This window comes from Nycticebus coucang, chromosome 4 (genome assembly GCF_027406575.1).
Source record: "Nycticebus coucang isolate mNycCou1 chromosome 4, mNycCou1.pri, whole genome shotgun sequence".
Taxonomy (NCBI): domain Eukaryota; kingdom Metazoa; phylum Chordata; class Mammalia; order Primates; family Lorisidae; genus Nycticebus; species Nycticebus coucang.
Window position 1 is genome coordinate 62,199,676 of NC_069783.1, and position 24,752 is coordinate 62,224,427.

The 24,752-nt window shown below is 40.5% G+C and overlaps 1 pseudogene; it reads right to left on the reverse strand.

Moving 5' to 3' along the window:
* Nucleotides 1-18,362: 18,362 nt before the first annotated feature.
* On the reverse strand, nt 18,363-19,456 carry LOC128584314 (cyclin-D1-binding protein 1-like; annotated as a pseudogene).
* Between the last annotated feature and the right edge of the window lie 5,296 nt (nt 19,457-24,752).

Below are 24,752 nucleotides of genomic sequence, written 5' to 3' on the forward strand. Positions count from 1 at the left end.
CGCAAGCTCCTGTGAATCTATAATTATTTCAAAGTAAAAGTCTTTAAAAAACTACCCTCCCCCATCAATGCCTCATTCCAGATCAACTGAATCAGATCTCTGAAATGGAGTCCAGGCACATGTATATTTTTAAAGATTCCTACATAATCTAAGGTGCATCTAGGGTTGAGAATCATTGTCTTAAAGAGACTGAAGCCACTTATGATAATTTCAATTGTCTGTATCATTTTTCAGACTCAACATCTATTAAGAAGGCAAGACTTGATCTAAAACTAAGAATACAAGCATATACAAAAACATATCCACTGAAGATCAAGAAATTGACATTATTAGCCAAAGATTTAAAAATAACATACTTATCAAATAAAATACCTCTACACACAGAAAACTGAAGAAATCCAAAGCAGAAAAATATGAAGACAATCATGCCTATGTACATAACAAAAGTAATAAAAATCAAAGACAAAAAAGTCTTGGGGGGGAGACAAGATGGCGGACTGAAGCCAGCTTTCAACAAAGGCTCCCGTCCAGAAGGAGAGTTAAGGGACAGGAATTTAGTAAGTATCCTGGTGGACTTGAGCCTCACCAAGAGAGAAGGCTGAAGAACGCACATCAACACCGCTGAGGCAAGTTGTGATCACAAGGACGCAAACAAAAGGTACAAAATCCACCACCAAGTGGACGGGAGTCCCCCTCCCCCATGAGACCGGCTCTAGAGCCCCATAATTGAACAAGCGGGCAGAAATTAAAGGCCCTCCCACTACACTCCACGGGAGAGACCTTCTAAAAACTGGACCTACCTCCCCTACTGGGGTGCCGTGGCGTTCTCCTGCCGGACATAGGGCTGAATAAAACTTTGGGAATCCTTTGCCGGCAACCCTGAATCCCCGGCGCTCCCCTCCCGCCCACTGAGGCCTGTCCCCCAGGACTTCGGATCCTTGGGTGATTTCTCAAGGGGAGTGGACAGTCCCCTTGAGTGCGACTGGTCAGCATTGACTCTGAGGCGCGCCGAGTGAGGAGAGGGCACCGGGCTGAGGGGGAGTCACGCCTCGCGGCACTTCCCTGCGGTGCAGTGCAGCAACCCTCCCCGGGCATACGGGGCCCAAGACTGAATCAGACTCTGGCCTCCCCGCTGAGAGCTGAGAACCCCTACTCTCACTCGGGGTCTGAGGGCCTATCCCCCAGGAGTTCGGATCCTTGGGTGATTTCTCAAGGGGAGTGGACAGTCCCCTTGAGTGCGACTAGTCAGCATTGACTCTGAGGCGCGCAAGTGAGGAGAGGGCACCGGGCTGAGTCACGACTCGCGGCATTTCCCTGCGGTGCAGTGCAGCAACCCTCCCCGGGCATACGGGGCCCAAGACTGAATCAGACTCCGGCCTCCCCGCTGAGAGCTGAGAACCCCTACTCTCACTCGGGGTCTGAGGGCCTATCCCCCAGGAGTTCGGCTCCTTGGGTGATTTCTCGAGGGGAGTGCACAGTGCCTGAGCTGCGTCAGGTCAGCGCTGACTCTGGGATACGTGAGCGAGGAGAGGGCACTCTGCTGAGGGGAAATCAAGCCTTGGCAGCACTTCCCTGCGGTGCAGTGCAGGAGCCCTCCCCGGACCATAGTATTGCATAAAACTGAATGAAACTCTAGCTTCCCCCCGCCCCACTCCCAATCGGGGTCTGGGGGCCCATCCCCCAAGAGTTCTGATTCTTGGGGGATCTCTTAAGGGGTGTGGACCCAGCACAAACTGTGGCCGCTCAGTGCTGACTCTGGGGCGTGGGACAGAGGAGAAAAGGGTCGCCTGAGTGCCCACACCAGAGCAGCAGTTCCCTGGAGGTAGATCAACAGCCGTTTTTTCTTTAACGGCAGAACGCTCACTTCTGGATATTCTGAGGCCACACCCCCTGTCTCCCTGGGCAACCAGAGGAGGCCACCGGTGACACGGCTCACAAACCCGGAAGCCTCCAGGGCGGGGCCGACCCAGAGAGGTGTTCAGACGCAATTCTCCAGCAGCAAAGACGTTTGAACTCAAAACAGCCCGTCTCCTGTAGGCGACGACAAGAACAGAGACAGAACCTCACAAAGTTGTCTGTTCTGTTCTGTTCTGTTAGCAGCATGCATCAGGGACCGGGCTAAGCCTGAGTGAACACCTCCTTCCCATCACCTGCATCAAACACTCAAAGATGTCAGGCCCCATCTCCTCCTGCTAGATAGCGGCAGTCTGCGGGGGCCTGGCAGACTTCCTTGCGATTCAGGCAGGTGCAAACCCCTGGAGTGTCTGTTCACTGCAGGCAACTGGGTTAGCCATCTGCAGAGATACCAGTGACTGGGCCCGACGGAGGGGCAAAGTGGGGAAGGAGACGTCAACCTTCCTAGACTGCTCTGTTTGCTGGGTGGCACCTCCTGACTCCACGCTGCACTGGGGTGAGCCGTGTCAGAGGAGTCACCAGGCCCCTGTGATCCAGTTCCCAGAGACCTCTTGAACCCTTCCACCCGAGACAAGTGCCGATTGAGACAGTTGATTCGGACCTTTTGAACTGGGCTAATAGACTGAGGACTCTTCAGGCGGTGCCCTGGGTGTGCGATTGTAGGAAGGTTTGATTCTCCTTTTCCAACTGGGGCCAGAGGTGGGCAGGCGGGGTGACTTAATTGCTGATTTTTCCACACAGCTGAGACTTCAAGCCAGAGTAGAAGTTGCAATAGGATCGAACAGAAACCAGCTGAAAACAAGACAGAACCACTTTGCTCCACCACACCAGACAGGGCCCCAGTTTCTCAGGCCACAACACTGTACGGGCCCTCGATAAAACCCCAGGGGAAAAACCAAAGGGAGTAAACCATGGGGCGGAATCAGCGGAAAAACTCTGGTAACATGAATAACCAGAATAGATCAACCCCCCCAAGAAAAGATACGGCAGATGTGATTGAAGACCCCATTCATAAACAACTGGCTGAGATGTCAGAAGTCGAATTCAGAATTTGGTTTGCAGACAAGATTAATAAAATGGAATTAGGAATTCGAGGAGAAATTCAAAAATTGTCTCAAGAATTTAACGAATTTAAAGACAAAACCACCAAAGACTTAGACACACTGAAACAAGAACTTACAGCCCTCAAAGATATGAAAAATACAGTAGAATCCCTCAGTAACAGAATGGAGCAAGCAGAAGAAAGGATTTCTGACATTGAAGATAAAGTCTTCGAACGCTCCCAATCTCTCAAAGAGGAAGAGAAATGGAGAGCAAAAACGGATCACTCACTCAGAGAGCTCTTAGATAATTCGAAAAAAAACAACATAAGGGTTATAGGAATTTCGGAGACTGATGAAGTAGCTGCCAAGGACACAGAGGCCCTTCTACATGAAATTATGAAAGAAAATTTTCCAGACATGCCTAGAGAATCTGAAATTCAGATAGCAGACAGCTTCAGAACCCCAGCACGATTCAACCCCAATAAGCCATCTCCCAGACATATCATAATTAGCTTCACTAAAGTTAACATGAAAGAGAAGATTCTCAAAGCAGCCCGGCGAAAGAAAACTATAACGTACAAAGGTAAGAATATTAGAATAACTGCAGATCTCTCTGCTGAAACTTTTCAAGCAAGAAGAGGCTGGTCATCAACTTTTAATCTCCTAAAGCAAAAAAACTTTCAACCCAGGATCTTGTATCCAGCTAAACTGAGTTTCATCTATGATGGAGAAATTAAATACTTCAATGACATTCATATGTTGAAAAAATTTGCCATAAGTAAACCAGCTCTTCAGGATGTTCTCAGACCTATCCTCCACAATGACCAACCCAATCCTATACCACAAAAGTAAACTCACTCAGAATCTTCGGATCAAACTCCAACTTCCACACTGGCGAAAGGATTAAAAATGTCCACTGGACCTTTGAAAAACTCGATACCCAAAATTCCACCAGACTTATCAATACTCTCCATCAATGTGAATGGCTTAAACTGTCCTCTAAAGAGGCATAGGTTAGCTGACTGGATACAAAAACTCAAGCCAGATATTTGTTGCATACAAGAGTCACATCTCAACTTAAAAGACAAATACAGACTCAGGGTGAAAGGATGGTCATCCATATTTCAGGCAAATGGTAATCAGAAAAAAGCAGGTGTTGCAATTTTATTTGCAGATACAGTAGGCTTTAAACCATCAAAAGTAAGGAAGGACAAGAATGGTCACTTCATATTTGTTAAGGGTAATACTCAATATGACGAGATCTCAATTATTAATATCTATGCACCCAACCAGAATGCACCTCAATTTATAAGAGAAACTCTAACAGACATGAGTAACTTGATTTCCTCCAGCTCCATAATCGTTGGAGATTTCAACATTCCCTTGGCAGTGTTGGATCGATCCTCCAGAAAGAAGCTGAGCAAAGAAATCTTAGGTTTAAACCTAACCATCCAATATTTAGATTTAGCAGACATCTACAGAACATTTCATCCCAACAAAACTGAATACACATTCTTCTCATCAGCCCACGGAACTTACTCCAAAATTGATCACATTTTAGGTCACAAGTCTAACCTCAGTAAATTTAAAGGAATAGAAATTATTCCATGCATCTTCTCGGACCATCATGGAATAAAACTTGAATTGAGTAACAACAGGAATCTGCATACCCATACAAAAACATGGAAGTTAAATAACCTTATGCTGAATGATAGCTGGGTCAGAGATGAGATTAAGAAAGAAATCACCAATTTTTTGGAACAAAATGACAATGAAGACACAAGCTATCAGAACCTCTGGGACACCGCAAAGGCAGTTCTAAGAGGGAAATTTATAGCACTGCAAGCCTTCCTCAAGAGAACGGAAAGAGAGGAAGTTAACAACTTAATGGGACATCTCAAGCAACTGGAAAAGGAAGAACATTCCAACCCCAAACCCAGTAGAAGAAAAGAAATAACCAAAATTAGAGCAGAATTAAATGAAATTGAAAACAAAAGAATAATACAACAGATCAATAAATCAAAAAGCTGGTTTTTTGAAAAGGTCAATAAAATAGATAAACCTCTGGCCAACCTAATCAGGAAAAAAAGAGTAAAATCTCTAATATCATCAATCAGAAACAACAAAGACGAAATAACCACAGACTCATCAGAAATCCAAAAAATCCTTAATGAATATTACAAGAAACTTTATTCTCAGAAATATGAAAATCTGAAGGAAATAGACCAATACTTGGAAGCACGCCACCTTCCAAGACTTAACCAGAATCAAGTGGAAATGTTGAACAGACCCATATCAAGTTCAGAAATAGCATCAACTATACAAAACCTCCCTAAAAAGAAAAGCCCAGGACCAGATGGTTTCACGTCAGAATTCTACCAAACCTTTAAAGAGGAATTAGTACCTATATTACTCAACCTGTTCCAAAATGTAGAAAAAGAAGGAAGACTACCCAACACGTTCTATGAAGCAAACATCACCCTGATCCCCAAACCAGGAAAAGACCCAACAAGAAAAGAAAATTATAGACCAATATCACTAATGAATATAGATGCAAAAATATTCAACAAGATCCTAACAAACAGAATCCAACAACACATCAAACAAATTATACATCATGACCAAGTTGGTTTTATCCCAGGGTCTCAAGGCTGGTTCAATATACGTAAATCTATAAATGTAATTCAGCACATAAACAAATTAAAAAACAAAGACCATATGATTCTCTCAATTGATGCAGAAAAAGCTTTTGATAATATCCAGCATCCCTTCATGATCAGAACACTCAAGAAAATTGGTCTAGAAGGGACTTTTCTTAAACTGATAGAGGCTATCTACAGCAAACCCACAGCCAATATCATATTGAATGGAGTTAAATTGGAATCATTTCCACTCAGATCAGGAACCAGACAAGGCTGCCCATTGTCTCCATTGCTTTTCAACATTGTAATGGAAGTTTTAGCCACCGCAATTAGGGAAGAAAAGGCGATCAAGGGTATCCATATAGGGTCAGAAGAGATCAAACTCTCGCTCTTCGCAGATGATATGATTGTGTATCTGGAAAACACTAGGGACTCTACTACAAAACTCCTAGAAGTGATCAAGGAATACAGCAGCGTCTCAGGTTACAAAATCAACATTCATAAATCGGTAGCCTTTATATACACCAACAACAGTCAAATTGAAAAAGCAGTTAAGGACTCTATCCCATTCACAGTAGTGCCAAAGAAGATGAAATATTTGGGACTTTACCTAACAAAAGACGTGAAAGATCTCTATAAAGAGAACTATGAAACTCTAAGAAAAGAAATAGCTGAAAATGTTAACAAATGGAAAAACATACCATGCTCATGGCTAGGAAGAATCAACATTATCAAAATGTCCATACTACCCAAAGCAATATATAATTTCAACGCACTCCCTATTAAAGCTCCACTGTCATATTTTAAAGATCTTGAAAAAACATTACTTCGTTTTATATGGAATCAGAAAAAACCTCGAATAGCCAAGACATTACTCAGAAATAAAAACAAAACAGGAGGAATCACACTACCAGACCTCAGACTTTACTACAAATCGATAGTGATCAAAACAGCATGGTATTGGCACAAAAACAGAGAAGTAGATATCTGGAACAGAATAGAGAACCAAGAGATGAATCCAGCTACTTACCGCTATTTGATTTTTGACAAGCCAATTAAAAACATTCAGTGGGGAAAAGATTCCCTATTTAACAAATGGTGCTGGGTGAACTGGCTGGCAACCTGCAGAAGACTGAAATTAGACCCACACCTTTCACCATTAACTAAGATAGACTCTCATTGGATTAAAGATTTAAACTTAAGACATGAAACTATAAAAATACTAGAGGAGAATGCAGGGAAAACCCTTGAAGAAATTGGTCTGGGTGAGTATTTCATGAGGAGAACCCCCCGGGCAATTGAAGCAGCTTCAAAAATACACTACTGGGACTTGATCAAACTAAAAAGCTTCTGCACAGCTAAGAACACAGTAAGCAGAGCAAGCAGACAGCCCTCAGAATGGGAGAAGATATTTGCAGGGTATAACTCTGACAAAGGTTTAATAACCAGAATCCACAGAGAACTCAAACGCATCAGCAAGAAAAAAACAAGGGATCCCATCGCAGGCTGGGCAAGGGATTTGAAGAGAAACTTCTCTGAAGAAGACAGGCGCAAGGCCTTCAGACATATGAAAAAATGCTCATCATCTTTAATCATCAGAGAAATGCAAATCAAAACTACTTTGAGATATCATCTAACTCCAATGAGACTAGCCTATATCACAAAATCTCAAGACCAGAGATGCTGGCGTGGATGCGGAGAAAAGGGAACACTTCTGCACTGCTGGTGGGAATGCAAATTAATACATTCCTTTTGGAAAGATATATGGAGAACACTCAGAGATCTAAAAATAGATCTGCCATTCAATCCTGTAATTCCTCTGCTGGGCATATACCCAGAAGACCAAAAATCACAACATAACAAAGATATTTGTACCAGAATGTTTATTGCAGCCCAATTCATAATAGCTAAGTCATGGAAAAAGCCCAAGTGTCCATCGATCCACGAATGGATTAATAAATTGTGGTATATGTATACCATGGAATACTATGCAGCCTTAAAGAAAGATGGAGACTTTACCTCTTTCATGTTTACATGGATGGAGCTGGAACATATTCTTCTTAGTAAAGTATCCCAAGAATGGAAGAAAAAATACCCAATGTACACAGCCCTACTATGAAACTAATTTGGGACTCTCACATGAAAGCTATAACCCAGCTACAACTTAACAATAGGGGGAAGTGGGAAAGGGGGGGGGGTGGGTAGAGGGAGGGGAATCGGTGGGATCACACCTGTGGTGCATATTATAGGGGTATTTGCGAAACTTGGTAAATGTAGAATGTAAATGTTTTGGCACAGTAACTGAGATAACGCCGGAAAGGCTATGTTAACCACTGTGATAAAAATGTGTCAAATGGTTTATGAAGTGAGTGTATGATGCCCCATAATCATATCATTGTATACAGTTATGATTTAATAAAAAAATTAAAAAAAAAAAGACAAAAAAGTCTTAAAAGCAGCCAGAGAATAAAAGCTATAAAGGAATAGCAATAAGGTTAAACTGACGTCTGAATTCTCAGCAGAAAAATAAAAGTCAGAGTAAATGTAATGATTGTTTCAAAATGCTAAAAGGAAATTACTACCAACCTAGAATTCTATACCCAGTAAAGCTATCCCTCAAGATGAAGTAAACCAGGGGCATCTTTAGACTATCAAAAATTGAGAGAATTTGTCACTAAAAGAAATATAAGTGTATACTCCAACAGAAAGAAAATAATCCCAAATGGAAATTGGGATGCAAGGACTGAAAAACAATATTTAGTTAGGGTAAACATGTTCATAAATCCACATGAATATTGCCAATATATATCTTATTGAAAATATTTCTTGGTAGATGCTTCAAAACATTTGTTTATGTTATATAACAATTAACACTTTGAAAATTATTGTCACATATGATAAAGCATATCATTTGATTTTTATAACCTTTCTATGACAGGAAAGTCTATGTATCATTTAGGTTTGGTTGCAAGTATTTGAAAACTTAATAAAGCTTAAAACAAATAAGGGATTATTTTTCTCATATAACAAGAAATTTAAGGCAGGCAATCTGTGGTATTTACTGTTGCTAAATGTAATCAAGGACTCAGGCTTTTTCTTTTTGCTTCATCATTTTTAGGTTTTGGCTTTCAATCTTATGTTCAACAGATGGATGTACCTCCCAGCATCATATTCCCATTGTAGGCAGGAAGAAAGGGAAGGTCAAAGGCTGCATCAGATAGTTTGTTCTTCACTTACAGGAAAACAACACTTTCCCAAAAACATTTATCAAACTTCTGCTTACATCCTATTGGCCAGAACCATTTCACAAAGGTTATCTCCAATTGAAAAAGAGATCAGGAAACTGATTAAGCAATTATCTTTCTAGCCTCTAACATAGAAGAAGGTAAAAGGGAAGGGAACAGAAAACTAATGTAAAGTAAATCAACCTATAGTACTTGCATGGTGGATAAGGTAAACTGGTTCACTAATTAGTCACTTTACCCTTGTTTAGTGTTTTGTGTTTTTTTTGTGCTAGAAAGGCTAGAAAGCTAAAAACTACTTCTCCCAACTAGGATCCTGTATGACTTAGCTTTCATTAATCATAAGCACTTGTGCAAGATTTGGGAAATGGAAATGATGGAGGTGAAAGGCATTCTGCCATTTCCTTTGATCCTTTCTGCCGGCAAGCCCAGTTAAGCAAGGAGGCACTAGCTTTTTCTGTGGCAGCATTTCAGTGGCAAGTTGATAGCTTCATGGATAGTGATGGGCCTAATGTACAACATGGACATCTAAGACATTCAGCATGGCTCTGGAGCTAGCAGTGGTGGTGGTGGTGCAGCAGCTACCTCATCTAGGTGGTGGTCTCCTGCTGGTTGCAGAAGTCACATATCCCCTAGTGCAGGCATTCTCAAACTGTGGCCCATGGGCCACATGAAGTGGTGTGAATTGTATTTGTTCCCATTTTGTTTTTTACTTCAAAATAAGATATGTGCAGTGTGCATAGGAATTTGTTCATAGTTTTTTTTTTTTTTTAAACTATAGTCCAGCCCTCCAACGGTCTGAGGGACAGTGAATTGGCCCCCTGTTTAAAAAGTTTGAGGATACCTGCCCTAGTGGTTAGTTCTGTAGAGCCACTCTGGAAGTTATTTTTGAAAGCCTAGTCTAGAGCATTCTACTGCTTAAATTTTTGTAAGATTTTAATCACATGTATTAAATACCTTTGCTCTAAATCGCCAGTTTCTGTTTTTTATTTATTTATTTTTTTGTTTCTGTTTTTTGTAGTTGACCCTGGCCTATATAGTCTGTCTAAATTCACTCTTCAGGTTCCTAATATCCATACTCCAACTTTTCTTCAGATTTATACTTGATTTAGAGAGAGTCATTCCTTCCCCCAGATTCCATTTAGTTTGTGCATTCAGCTTGGGCTGAGTTTTATTCTTCTCTATCAGGTTCATATGTGTCTCCCTACAGAGCCATGGAGTTAATCTGCCTTCAACATCCCCAGTGTACAATGTGTGGAGAAGAAGTAGGATGACTACACTATGAACGTGACACATGTTGCTGTCAATGGTCATGGCGCATACAGAATCCTGTTGGGCAGGAATGGTGGGGACTCCATGCTGACAGTGGAATCATTTCTTGTTTGAGCCATCTGTCAGTCATGGTTCTACCTTCCGGGATGATCTTATTATTTTCCATAGCCACATTTTATTGGGTGGTGGAGGGCATTCCATTCTCATACAGATTTTGCAAAGCACTTCCTTTTGAAATGAATTCAGCAGTCCAAGGATCCCTTTGGGGGATAAATAGCCAGACACTAGCTGTCAGCTAGTCAGGCCCAGCATTTCTTTGCAGCTTTCATGAACCTCCTTAGTAGGTTTCTAGTCTGTTGGAATTTTGTCAATCCTAGATGTAAGTAACCATAACCAAAGGCTTATTTTAAAATAGTCTTTAAGCTTCATTATTTTTTGTTTGTTTGTTTTACCTGCAATCCTGTATTCCCTGTTCTTTGTAGCCCTAAGCTTCATGACCACTGCCACAACACTTTGAATCAATAGCCTTCTGTGGGAAGATACCATCTTTTATCAAATTTTTTCTCCAGGGGTTGGCCCTTTTCCTCTTACCTCTGATAGAGAATTTTTAAGGGGAAATGCTTTTGAGAAAGGCCTAAAGTCTAATTTTGTCTCTTCCTTATTTCTTGGATTAGTTTCCATATCAGTTATAGAAATTGGTTTTATTTTTTAACCCCACAACATTCCAAATTGTGACTTTTGCAGGCAATTTAGAGTTGCAGGTAGCAGGTAGAGAGCACATCTCCCAGAAAAACTGTTTTCTTCCATCTTTTTTATATTGCCTACTTCTAGGTCAAGTTTATCTTTGCTATGGTTTAAATGTCCCCTTCCCCAAAATTAATGTTGAAATTTAATTGTCAGTATGACAACACTGGGAGGTGGAGTCTTTAAAAGGTGATTAGGTCATGAGGGCTCTGCCCTCATAAATGGATTAATGGTATTATTGTGGGAAGAGGTTAGTTATCGCAGGAGTTATCACAGCACTTTGATCTCCCTTTTCTCTATCCTGAATACTCTTTTTTTTTCTTTAGAAACAGAGTTTCACTTTATCGCCTTCGGTAGAGTGCTGTGGCATCACAGCTCACAGCAACCTCCAACTATTCGGCTTAGGAGATTCTCTTGCCTCAGCCTCTTGAGTAGCTGGGACTATAGGTGCCCACCACAACGCCCAGCTATTTTTTGTTGCAGTTTGGCCGGGGCTGGGTGTGAACCTGCCACCCTCAATATATGGGGCCAGTGCCCCACCCACTGAACCATAGGTGCCGCCCAGTACTCTTTTTTTTTTTTGAGACATAATCTCAAGCTGTCACCCTGGATAGAGAGCTATAGCATCACAGCTCACAGCAACCTCAAACGCTTGGGCTTAAGTGATTCTCTTGCCTCAGCCTCCCAAGTGACTGGGACTATAGGTGTCTGCCACAACGCCTGGCTATTTCCTTTTGTTGCAGTTGTCATTGTTTTAACTGGCCCAGGCTGGGTTCGAACCCGCCAGCCTCCGTGTGTGTGGCTGGAGCCCTACCCACTGAGCCATGGGCACTGCCCTATCCTGAGTACTCTTACACTCTATCTCTTGCCCCCCTTCCCTTCTGGCCATACGATGACCCTTGCCAGATGCTGGTGCCACGCTCTTGGAATTCTTAGCTGTCAGAATCATGAGCCAAATAAATTTATATTCTTTATAAATTACCACATCTGTGTTACCTTGTTATAATAACAGAAAATGAACTGAGATATCTCTTTTTCAGGACTTTGTGGAAAGTGGCAAAACTTTCCATGGGGTACGTGTTGAGAGGGGGAGAGGGAACAAACCTGAATGGATTGAATTATTCTGTGAAAAGATCCATGGTATTATGAGCAACTGTTTTTTTTTTTTCTTCCATAAAATTTTCTTCAAAAAGCAGAAGGATTCACAGAATTTAGATAATCCAGTCAAACTCTAGCTTCAGAAAAGAAATGTCAGAGTCAATGATGCTGCCTTCTCCACTAAAAAGCATTTTTTAAAAGTAAGGCCTGACCATTTTCCCCATCCTTCTCTTTTATTTCTTCAGAAATAAGATCTCTGAAGAAGAAATAAACTTCATTCTTATTTATTCAGAGTTAATTATACAACTACTCAATATCATACAAAATAAAGACCTTCAGAAATTGCCAGGTTCTATTCAACCTTCCTTGCCAAAGAGTCAACTGGAGGTTATTAGCACATTGTACTACACAGGAGCAATGATAAAAGTCATACAACGTCATTGCAAGGCAACTAGCATAGACTTAAAAGAGGAGCTAAGATAGATGTGAGCAATATCCCATTATTGTATGTACCTATCACCTTTGCATTTAGACAGCAGTGGATACCCCAGAACTAGTGTTTAAAGAGGTCAAAACCGGGGGCATTAGGAGAATCAGGAGGCTTAAACTCGCTAGAGCCATGCACACAGGACAGTCAAGAGATGGACTATGTTCCTCCCATTTGTATAGCTTGTCTTACCCTGTTCAAAGCACCTCTAATAGGTTATTTTAATTGATCTGTAATTCAATTTTCTGTGAAATAGATTTGAAAGAAATCATTGTACAAGCTTATTTATAACTGTTAAGTTCAGCTGCAAAGGCTAATTATCATCATTATACTTTTACAAATGAGGAAACTGAGACACAATGAGGTTAAGTGATTTATGCAGAATTAGGTATTTAATCCCTACTTAACTCCTGGCTCTGTTCTCACACCATGCCAATAACTACCTCTCAGCAGCACCCTGCTCTTCCGCATTTCAGCATCCAGAACGTCAAGCAGATTGCTCTGAGGTAATAATTATGGATATCTATAATATTTACATATAATGTTTCCATTGTACAGCTGTTAAAAACAAAAGATTAGAATTAATATAAATATCTACCAAAGGTGGCAAATGAAATTATTATACATAGGGGGATACCCTGGTGATAGGGCAAAACTCCATATAATTCAAGAAAAGTAGAATATAGAAATGTAATACTTTGTGTCAATGGGGAAATATAAAATTAACACACATAACCTTAAAACATGTATTTTTCAAGCTCTGTTGTAAAGGGTGGCACCGGTGGCTCAAAGGAGAAGGGTGCTGGCCCCATATACCAGAGGTGGTGGGTTCAAACCTGGCCCCAGCCAAAAACTGCAAAAAAAAAAAAAAAAAAAAGACATTAACAAGCTCTGTTGTAAGCTACAGTAACATCACCAATAGAATTTTTGCTTACAACTAAATCTCCTATGGGCACCTTTAGCACCCAGTTTTTAGTCTCTAATACTTACTATTATACACTGAAGTGAACCAATATGCTTGGAGAGTAGTTGACTCCATACTTTGGGGGATCTGAAACTTCACGTTGTTTGGATAGGAAGTACTTACAGGACAAAAGACACGATACAAAGGAACCACCCATGAATAGATAGTGAACATCTGAGCCTCAAAAAATAAGTTGTACTAAAATAATAATGGATAATTGGAACAAGCTGAGACTATAAAAGGCTATGAGTTCATACAGATGATGAAGAAGAAATGGTAATTATAAGTGATAAAAATGTAGTTGGCAATAACTACATGGGCAACATTAATACATTAATGCATCAACATACAGATAAACAACTTTTGGATGTATAAACAAACTTTGGGTTTACTGTATTAATTTTATTGAGTGAAAAGGTATTAATCTATGCAGATTTTTAAAAATTATATGCTACAAAATATGTGTGTATTGTATATTTTCCTATCCCATACAGGAAGAAGCTTATGAAAATTTGTGAAATGAATGAAATAATTCTCTAAAATACAGGACATATTATTTTCTAGAGATGATTTTCTCCATTATAATCTATTACCAAGTTACTGTCATTATTACTTCTGGAAGTATGTTTTCTTCAGATTTTGTTTGGGCCACTAATTCTCAGCTTTACTCTTAACAAGAGTATCTGATATTATTAGAGTCTGACTTTATTCATATTTAGTGAAAAGCTTATATATACACATATAAAACAAACTATTGACCAGCAGATGTCTCCACAGAGCAACCACAAGAAAAAAATTCACTTGAAGTGATTTAAGTTTCTATCATTACATGTGTAAATCATTAACGTGGGAAATCTTTTTTACTGTCTCTCTCTGTATGTGAAAGTGAGAATGAGTTGTTTTTATAATCATAATACATTTGAATAGTATAAAAGAAAATAATTAACTTGCTAAATTAACTTAGGCAAGCAAAAGTTTTGATAAAATTTTCAAAGCAAATATTCTTCAAGAAGTTCATCATGAAGTTGTTATTGTGAACCTTTACTTCAAAATTCGCTGATACGTATATGAAAGTAGTTCAACACAGATATCAAGAGCAAATTGTCTGGAATTAATTGCCACTTTTAAGTATCATCTTCTAAACAATGTAAACCAAGGTCAGAAATATTCAGCAATTGGGCGGCGCCTGTGGCTCAGTGAGCAGGGCACCGGCCCCATATACCAAGGGTGGCGGGTTCAAACCCAGCCCCAACCAAACTGCAACAAAAAAATAGCCGGGTGTTGTGGCGGATGCCTGTAGTCCCAGCTACTCGGGAGGCTGAGGCAGGAGAATCGCCTAAGCCCAGGAGTTGGAGGTTGCTGTGAGCTGTGTGACGCCATGGCACTCTACCGAGGGCGATAAAGTAAAACTCTGTCTCTACAAAAAATAAATAAATAAATAAATAAAAAGAAATATTCAGCAATTATTATGAATTCAGATCTAAAAGTAACATAATAACTAAAAATATGAGCGCACCAAAACAGATAGAAGATGGTGTTAAGTTGGTATGTAATAAAATACCACATTAGTGGTACAGACAGTAATTTAATAATATAGCCAGGCAAAAGAAAAGGTGGCTATTGACTAGAGTAGGCAGACATAATTTAATGGAAGTGGTAGGAGTTGAGGTAGGCCTGGACAGTGGGGAGGATTTGGGGGTGTAGAAAGGAAGGAAGAAAAGGTATTATTCAGGAAGCCCCGGGGGATAGAGATAGACCCCAGAGCAGGTTGTGGGAGATAAGGTTGAAAAAGTAGATGGGAACAAAAATTAGAAACCTCTGAATGTTAGCAATAGTAGGGATTATAAGGGCAAGTAGTTCATAAGTAATTGCTAACAACCTAGCATATTCCTGGGAGCTTATTTAGCTTCTAAAGGTCACTACTGCATTTGCCAAAGAACATTAGAGTTGAAAATACTATTAGAGGATTCTGCAATTGTATAAATCATTTATGGATTAATGGACCTTTCACTAATGCTTATGAAGTGTTCTGAAAAATCCAGAGCTACATGATTTTTGTATCTATGCTAAATGCTGTTTCATAAAAATTAATGCTGTTTTTCTGCCTCATTTGTGCTGCTTTCATACTAATTTGTCTTATGTATTTTTAAATTCTCCTCTGTACATATTAAGTCTTTATGTTCCCTCCTCTTTTCTCTCCAGTCTTTGAGCAAAGGTTTTTTACCAGTAAAACTTATTTATTTATTTGAGACAGAGTCTCACTTTGTCACCATTGGTAGAATGCTGTAGTGTCATAGCTCACAGCAACCTTAACCCTCTTGGGTTCAAGTGATTCCCTTGACTCAGTTTTTCATTTTTAGTGGATACAAGGTCTCACTCTTGCTCAGACTGGTCTAGAACTCATAAGCTCAAACAATCGATCCACCTCAGCCTCCCGGAGTGCTGGGATTTCAGCCATGAGCCACATGCCCAGCCTAACAGTAAAACTTATTAATACAAGGATAAAGGTTCTATACATCTCTTTTATGGTTAGAAAAAGTTGTCTCCATGACAAGATAACCAGCAAATTTAATCAAATGTGTGAAAGATAATTAGGGAAAAGTATTTCCTGAAATCATTTAGAGTAGATCTATGATTGCTGAAGTGACTCTATAAGAAATATTGCTTTAATTGACAACATTGCAGAAAACCTACTAACTTGAAAAGATTAGAGTGATCAGCCTTTACAACAGTGCTTTCCAATGTGGGTTGCTTTCTTTTATGTGGATGCAACTTCCTTCTCTTCCTCTTTCTCCTCTCAAGCTTTGGAGAACAGGTAATTATTGTTTAAATAAAAGGCTATTTTAAAATCATTCTTAACTTGAGAACTTTAAATAAAATGGCTGACCCTCTTGGTGACATAATCATGACTTAGAAGCCTTTGGGAAAGCAGGAAATAATTTCATTTGATCACCAACCATCTCTGAGTGATGAAAATGTGTCAAAGCACAAAACCTTGGGGACTTGATTCCATGTACTGACAGAGCCTCATATTTAATAATTTGTACCAGAATTTCTTCACCTTAAAGAGGGGGAAGCATAGAAGAGGAAGTGAGATAGAATTCTGAAGCTGTGGTTCTAATATGCCACTGGTGTAAGAAATATGGTTGAAATGTACCAGGTACATATATATTAGTTAGCATTGTTGGAAAGGGAAAAGTGACCTTTCTGAGATCAATAACAAATAGATTTTTTAAGTTTAGTCTATAAAACCTAAGGATAAGAAAAGGCAGGAAAAACACTGATTATACTGAGAAGGGTTCAACTTCCATCTGGTCAAAGGTTACATGCCAAGTTCTGAAAGAGAGTGAAATAGAGAGGAAATAGTTCAGTGAAAATAAGAAATGAAAACACAGAGAAATACAAGAGCAATATTTTCAGAAGCACTAACCAACAGAGTTGCAGATTCGAACTTAATAAATAAAAGTGTAAAGCATTTTGGAGCTACCTTATTTCTTTTATTTATTTTATTTCCCCTCTTTTCATTGATATGAATTTGGTAATATGAAACAAAGGAGCAGCCAAAGAGAGGCATGAAATGAACGAGGAATGAAGAAAGGGAAAACTATTATAGAACATTTATTTTTTTATTTCTCTGTCTCCTATACTTTATTTACATGTTTAGTATTCCCTTCCAAGAGTTAATATATATCCTTAATATATATAATTAAATAGATATCTTTTTATCACATTTATTTTTTTTGAGACAGAGTCATGCATCAGTCTAACTCACAGCAACTTGAAACTCCTGGGTTCAAGCAATCTTTCTGCCTCAGCTTCCCACGTAACTAGGACTATAGGCTTGCTATAACTCCTGGATAATTTTTTCTATTTTTAGTAGAGACAAGGTCTTGCTCTTGCTCAGGCTGGTCTCGATTGCTTCAGTTCAAGTGATCCTCCTGCCTCAGCCTCCCAGAGTACAAGAATTATAGGCATGAGCCACCACGCCAGGCCCTTTCATCATTTTATTAAACTGACCATGACACACGTTTAGAAGAGTTAAGATTAGAGTTGCAAGATCAAGTCCTACCATGTAGAATGACCATTTAAATTTGAATTTCAGATAAGCAATGAATACTTTTTTAGTATAACATGTCCCATATATTGCATGAGACACACTTACGCTAAGAAGTTACTTGCTGTTTATTGGAAATTCGAATTTAACTATCTTACATGTTTACTAGCTAAATCTGGTGATCTTACCAGGAAAGAGCCACTAGTCTTAACAGAGATGGATCTATTTTGTCTCTTTATTTTAATGCATTTAATTTTGTTTGTCAATATCCCTCACTTAAAAAAGTATTTGCTGATGTACAACACATACAAAAAAGTAGACTTATCATGAGTGTATAGTCATTGGACTTTCCCCAAACTGAACACAACTCACATAACCAGAACCCAGGTCAAAACTCAGAATGTTACCACCTCCCTAGAAGCCTCCCTTGTGCCCTTTTCCACCCACCAAGGGTGACTACTGTCCTAACTTCTAACATATAGAATAGATTTGCTCATTTCTTTTTTTTTTTTTTAAGAATAAAAACAACATACTTTATTGTAAGTAAGGAATAAGGAAGCCTCCCTAGGAATCGCTAAGAAGCAATTGACGAACACAAACCCATACGATTATTTTTTATATCTAGCACAGAAAAATATATTACAGTCACACAATTTATAAATAATTTCCAGTTTGGCCTAACCAGCTATCTTTGGCAATAGTATCTGATGCTAAATATAAACAAAAACTCCCTTCCAATTTAGCAAGCATTGTAGTTCCATTTCAAAAACAGACATCAGAGCCTAGTGATGTAAGAGAAGGAAAACTCACGAGTTTAAACCAGCCTGAGGCAAGAGCAAGACCCTGTCTCTAAAAGGGAGGGTAAAAGAGAGAAAGAGCAGAGTACAGACGAGCCTTAGAACTCATAATTCAAGTTCTTCCTGAGTGAGTTCCTTGATTCTGTTCATGCAATGATCAACAGCATTAATAAGTAAAGGGATCCAACCATCTTCTGGCTGAAGGGACACGTGGCTTGCTTTTGTAATTTCAAGTCCCTTCTTTAAAACATACACAAGTTTCACAGAAATAATTTGTACAGTCAGGTGGCACATAGGTGGATATATGCTCAGAGCCAAATCATCCATATTGGGGCTGATTTCATCGGAAATATCCACAATGTCATCCAGCTGGGCCACATGATCTTTCTTCCCATTCGCTGCCACTAAGATCGGGATTTTCTTCAGGCAGGCTTTGGATGCCCTCACTAGTACAAGACATGGGATTATGAGCTCTTGGTCTTCCTCTGACCAATGTAAGTCCTGATTGGTTGGAAACCCCAACACATCATCCTCATTATTATGGTTGTCAGAGGTGTCCTCTTCACTGTCATTTGAGAGGCCACAGTAAGGGTCACATTCTTCCACAGCCTGCTCCATTTCTTCATGTGCATCCTTCACAAAATCCACACTCTTTGTCAGCATTAGAGGGCTGCAGCTTTGTTATCTCTTGGTATCCGAGGCACCTGCGGCATGCAACTCAGACACTGTCCCAGGAAAGAAGGTCTTTGATGTCAGTGTTCTGAGTGAGAGTAATGGAAAGTGCTTCCACACCTTCCATACTGAGCCATGCCATCCACAATGTCCAAAGTGGTGCCTCGTACCAGCTTTCTCAGGGTGATCCCCTGATCGTTAGGAAGTGAATAGTATACTGCAATTATTGCCTTGATAGCAGCATGGACTTGTTCACAGAACCTCTGAGTTTCTGAGTCTTCTCCAAAACACCTCCCGATCAAGCTCCTCAGTGTCTCCCAGGCTTTGCCGACCCCCACTCTAGGCAGGAACAGTCACAGCTCCACTGCCAAGTGCCGAAGCTGCCCCACAGGCGGAGCCAGTCTAGAGACTGTAGTGCTCGCCATCTCAAATGCTGGCTGGAGTTCACAGACTAATGCTGACAATTGCCCCGGCCTGAGCTGCAGTGCAACAGCAGCTCCACTTCCAGCCCATCTAGTTTTGCTCATTTTGTCGCTATTTCAATTTAGTGTCAGTGGCCTCATTCTTATATTCTAAAATAATATTCACCTATTTGGGAGAAACATGGACCCCAGCACCAGTTGATTGGAGACAATTGAGATTGGGGGAAAGCTCACTTGCCTCCATGTTAAGTGAATTCTGTAAGTAGTATGTTTATCTAGAACCCCATAGCAAGTAGCACATAGGTAGAACCTTCCAGGAGATCTAAGAGATAATAAAGGCAGAAATCTAGAAGTCATGGGTCTAGCAGGATATGGTCAGGTTATGGAGTTTTGGCCAGGAGGGGCTGAAAACCAAGCAGGTGGTTTAGTCAGGGACACCTGAGAGCCAGTAAAAACTAAGCATTTGACACACTCCCTCATGCACAGCTTTATGAAGGTGATCTGATGTGTTGCTGTCACCCCAGCAAGGATTTCCTATCGGCAGTGTTAATTTGCAGTGGCACAACTTAGTTGAATAAAGCCATTGGATGAAGTCATGAAATTTCCCTAGGGCTTTCATTCCCTCAAATTGTAGATAGGATACTGTTCCCATTCTACAATGCCTCAAAACCATTCCCATAATTAAGGACAGGAGATCAGAACTCAGAAAGCCCTTTTCTTTTCTCCCCAGTAGTGTTGAAGAGGAAAAAAGCCCTAAAAGAGACCACGTATCTCCAACAGGACCTTTATCCCCACCAGCCTGGAAAAGACGGAGTCTCCAGGGACTCACTACAGTTTGCTGAATATCCACCAATGCTTCCCTGGAGCTGAGCCCACAGGGCTGAGTCATTTCATGGCAGCAATTGGGTAAAGAACCGGAAGTATCTGACGTCACTGTCAAGGATCCTTCACTGACCAGAATCTGAGGGTAGGATTCATGTGGTTCAATTTAGGAATGATATTTCACCGGTGGTGCCAGAAGGTCTGAATAGTTTCTGAGCAGTAGCCTTCCAGGCAAAAGTGAGACACTCGCATCCTCTCTGCCTATCCAACCAAGCCCAAAACTAAGAAGGTAAACATAGTTCTTCCATCTCCCATCACTCCCATCTCACTCCCCTACTCGGTGCATAGTCCTTTCTTTATAAATGCAATAGAAGAACATATGTTTTTTGCAGTAATGTCCATAACACCAAAAAAGTAGAATACTCTAACTATCCAACGAGACCTTGACTAAATATTACATTATGCTACATCTGAACAATGTAATCCTCTCCAGTCTTTAAAACAACAGTGTAGAAGAAAATGTATTAGCAGTAGGTAGCCCTATAAAGCCCTTACTACCTGCCAACATTGTTCCAGTGTTTAGTAAATGCTGACTCACTTAAATATTCACAACTCTGTGAAGTGGGAATCATTATTATCTTCATTTTTCAGATCAGGAATCTGAAGTGACTGTTTCAGTTAAAGGACATGCCTAGAGTTACAAAGTAAATGACACAGCAAAGATTCAAATTCACACAGGCTAGTTCCAAAGCCCACTCTGTGAACTGTTACACAATGACAAAGGAAAATGTTAAACAGGTATTATAGGAGAAAAGCAGACTAAAAAACAGTTTCAAAAGTATAATTCCAACTCTATATCAAACATTTAAAAAATCATATGACTATACACACAAAGAAAAATTATTATAAGCATATATGCCATGGTGTTAACAGTGCTACCTCTGAGAAGTTGTATTTAAATGATTCTTTTTTTCTTTTTAAAAATTTTCTGTATTGTCTACATTTCCTATAATAAACATTTACCACTTTTTAATGGGGAAAAAATTCTAGAACAAAAAAATTTCTTTTGGCAAAAGCAGCTCAATAGGGTGCTGCCTGTGGCTCAAAGGAGTAGGGCGCCGGCCCCATACACGGGAATTGGTGGGTTCAAACCCGGCCCCGGCCAAAAACTGCAAAAAAAAAAAAGAAAGCAGCTCAACAATTGTGACCTTTATGTAAGTTCTGGTATGAAGCCATGGAGGGAAGTCACATTCTGTGGAAAGCTTTCAGGAGACAAACCCAGTTCACCTCATGCAGACCATTTTTCCTCAGAGGAAAATGAGCTTAAAACTCATTAATGCATAAACTCCATGCCTGGGAGGCAAGCTATGTTCAGCACCAAGCAGATGTTAGAATGTTGAAGCTTGGCAGGGACCTTAAGCGTCTGGAATTTCATCCCTTAGTTGGTACAGGCTGAGGCTGGAGGGGTTACCTAGAGAAAGTCAAGTCAGAAAGTCAACTCAGGTAGCTGGGAGGCCCTTATAGAAAATGGCATTTGCTCTAGGAAGCAGAACTAAACAGGAAATTTCAGGAGTTGTTTCAAATTTAGTAACAGAATATCCTGACCAGAGGGCATTTGCGTTATTTTTTATCTTCCTGAAGCCACGAAAGTTTGCTGAGAAAAAAAGGAAAGAAAGCCCTGAATGTATTGCAGTAAAGATTTACGTGTCTTTGCAGTAAAGATTTACGTGTCTTGGCGGCGCCTGTGGCTCAGTCGGTAAGGTGCCAGCCCCATATACCGAGGGTGGCAGGTCCAAACCCGGCCCCGGCCAAACTGCAACCAAAAAATAGCCGGGCGTTGTGGCGGGCGCCTGTAGTCCCAGCTACTCGGGAGGCTGAGGCAAGAGAATTGCTTAAGCCCAGGAGTTGGAGGTTGCTGTGAGCTGTGTGAGGCCACGGCACTCTACCGAGGGCCATAAAGTGAGACTCTGTCTCTACAAAAAAAAAAAAAAAAGATTTACGTGTCTTGCTTGGGAGAGTGCAAAATTAGCTGTGACAGAGAAGAATCTGTTGCAGACGATGACGTGGACATGTAACCCTCCCTCCTCGGACTACACTCTCTGACAGGGCTGGATTACATTCAGTGTTTCCTGTAAGAGCCTGAGGAGGTGACCCGGAATTCTTGGACTTCCATCCCCGTCTGGATTTCCTGAGAGAAGCAATTACTTAATCTGGCCTCACCCTCTCAAGATGTCACAATGACTCATCAGAGGATAGTGGAAGGCTAGTAATCCCTAAGCAACTCGGTTTCTGAGAGCTTGTCATTTCCAGTGGCTTCTCGCTACCTATGGAACAGCCTTTCTGAGAAGCTCTCCCTTCCAGCTGGTTATCACCCAGGATCTCACACGGATCCAGGGTCATAGATCTCTTTCTGGCTCACTGATAATATACCACCCCTAAAGGGCAGTTCAAAGCAGGGCACTTACTGAGTTCTGGAACTGTAGTACTTCACTGATTTTAAAGAGACTCTGAGATGTTCTGGATCTGCATTAGTGAAACAAACCCGAGTTCTTTCACAGACTGTCAACATTTTAGCTTTCTTCTCAAGTAATATGCAGGACTCTAAAAGGGCAATATTGACACAAGTACTTCAACTAAAAAAATAAAAATAAAAAAACCCCCTGATAACAGTTGCTAGGGGTAGAAAGAAAGACCCGAGAGGATTCAGAGGCATGGCTGTTCCATCTGAGATGGTACATAAAGTATTCTTTGAGGCAGTGGCCTTTGAGCTATGCTTTAAAAGTAGGCTGGATTTTTATAGGCTGATACAGAAAGGGAGGCAAATGGAGAAGGACACCCAGACAGATAAAAATGTCTAAACAAAAGTTCAGAGCTGTGAAAGAATGAGTCATAGCACAGCAAAGTGAGAAGTCCTGTCTTCTAGAATAGAGGTATCCTGTAGCCAAGACAAAGTAAGAAAAGAAACTCATTGAAACTAAAATGCCATGATTGCCATCGATTGTAAGATGCACTCTGATTTCACAGACATTTCAAATGTATTTTTTAAAAAATGAGTTTTAGAATTGACAAAATAGTTAACTGGGATCATATGATAGAAGGTCTCAAAAACCAGGAAAGAGGGTAGATGATAAGAAGTAGAGAGCCCTTGAAGGCTTTTGAGAGGGAGCGACATTATGCTTTATGAAGATTGCTCTAGTTGCTCTGTGTAAGACTGAGGTAGAATATGCTGTGCTAGAGCTACTGTATTAGTACAGGCCCCAGGGAACTAGAGGAGCTAGAAGGGTGAAAGTAGGAATGCAAAGGGTCAGATATAAGAGATTTTTCTAAGGAAAAATCAAGTGAGTCAACTGCACAGACATGGTGAGTGAGAGAGGAGTCAAAGATGAATAACAGATGTATAAAGAATGTGGTATATTTGTGGTAATTTATGTTTCATACTTACTATGCTTTCTTGTTGCATACTTTTTCTTTTCTTTCTTTTTTTTTTTTTGGTGAGTCAGTGTCTCACTCATTTTGTCACCACTTATAAAGTGCTGTGATATCACAGCTCACAGCAACCTCAGACTCCTGAGCTCCATCGATTCTCTTACCTCAGCCTCCTGAGTAGCTGGGACTACAAGTACCTACCACAACGCCTGGCTATTTTTAGAGGCGAGGTGTCCCTCTATCTCAGGCTGGTCTCGAACTCCTGAGTTCAGGCAATCTGCCTGCCTTGGCCTCCCAGAGTGCAGGGATTACAGGTGTGAACCACCATGCCTGGCCAGTTGCATACTTTTTCCTTTCATGATTCTTTCTAGGTGGTACAGTTTTTGTTAATGCTTTTCTTTATATACGGTGTTTTAAAAGTTTTGATTCCCACCATGGTGCTGGCATAAAAACAGATACACACACACATATACCAATGGAACAGAATAGAGAACCCAGATATAAACCCACACATTTATAATCAACTCATTTTTGACAAAACACCAAGAACATACAACAGGGAAAAGTTGGACTCTTCAATAAGGGTGCTAAGAAAACCAGACAACCATATGCAGAAGAATGCAACTAGATCTCTATCTCTTACCATATACATAAATCAAATCAAAATAGATAAAAGACTTAAATACAAGACCTGAAAGTAGGTGAGGCATGGTGGCTCTCGCCTGTAATCCTAGCATCGTGGGAGGCCAAGACAGGTGAATTGCCTGAGCCCAGGAGTTCAAGACCAGTCTGAGCAATACTGAGACCCCTCCTTAAAAAATAGCCAGGCATTGTGATGGGCTCCTGTAGTCCAAGCTACTTGGGAGGCTGAGGCAAGAGGATCACTTGAACCCAAGAGTTTGAGGTTGCTATGAGCTATGACATCATGGCACTCTACAAAGGGTGAAAAAGCAAGGAAAAAAAAAAGTCTTTCAGGGCTCAGAGCCTATAGCACAGTGGTTGCAGTGGCAGCCACATACACCAAGGCTGGTGGGTTTGAACCCAGCCCAGGCCAGCTAAAGCAACAATGACAACTGCAACAACAACAAAAAACAGCGCCTGTAGTCTCAGCTACTTGCAAGGCTGAGGCAAGAGACTCGCTTAAGCCCAAGAG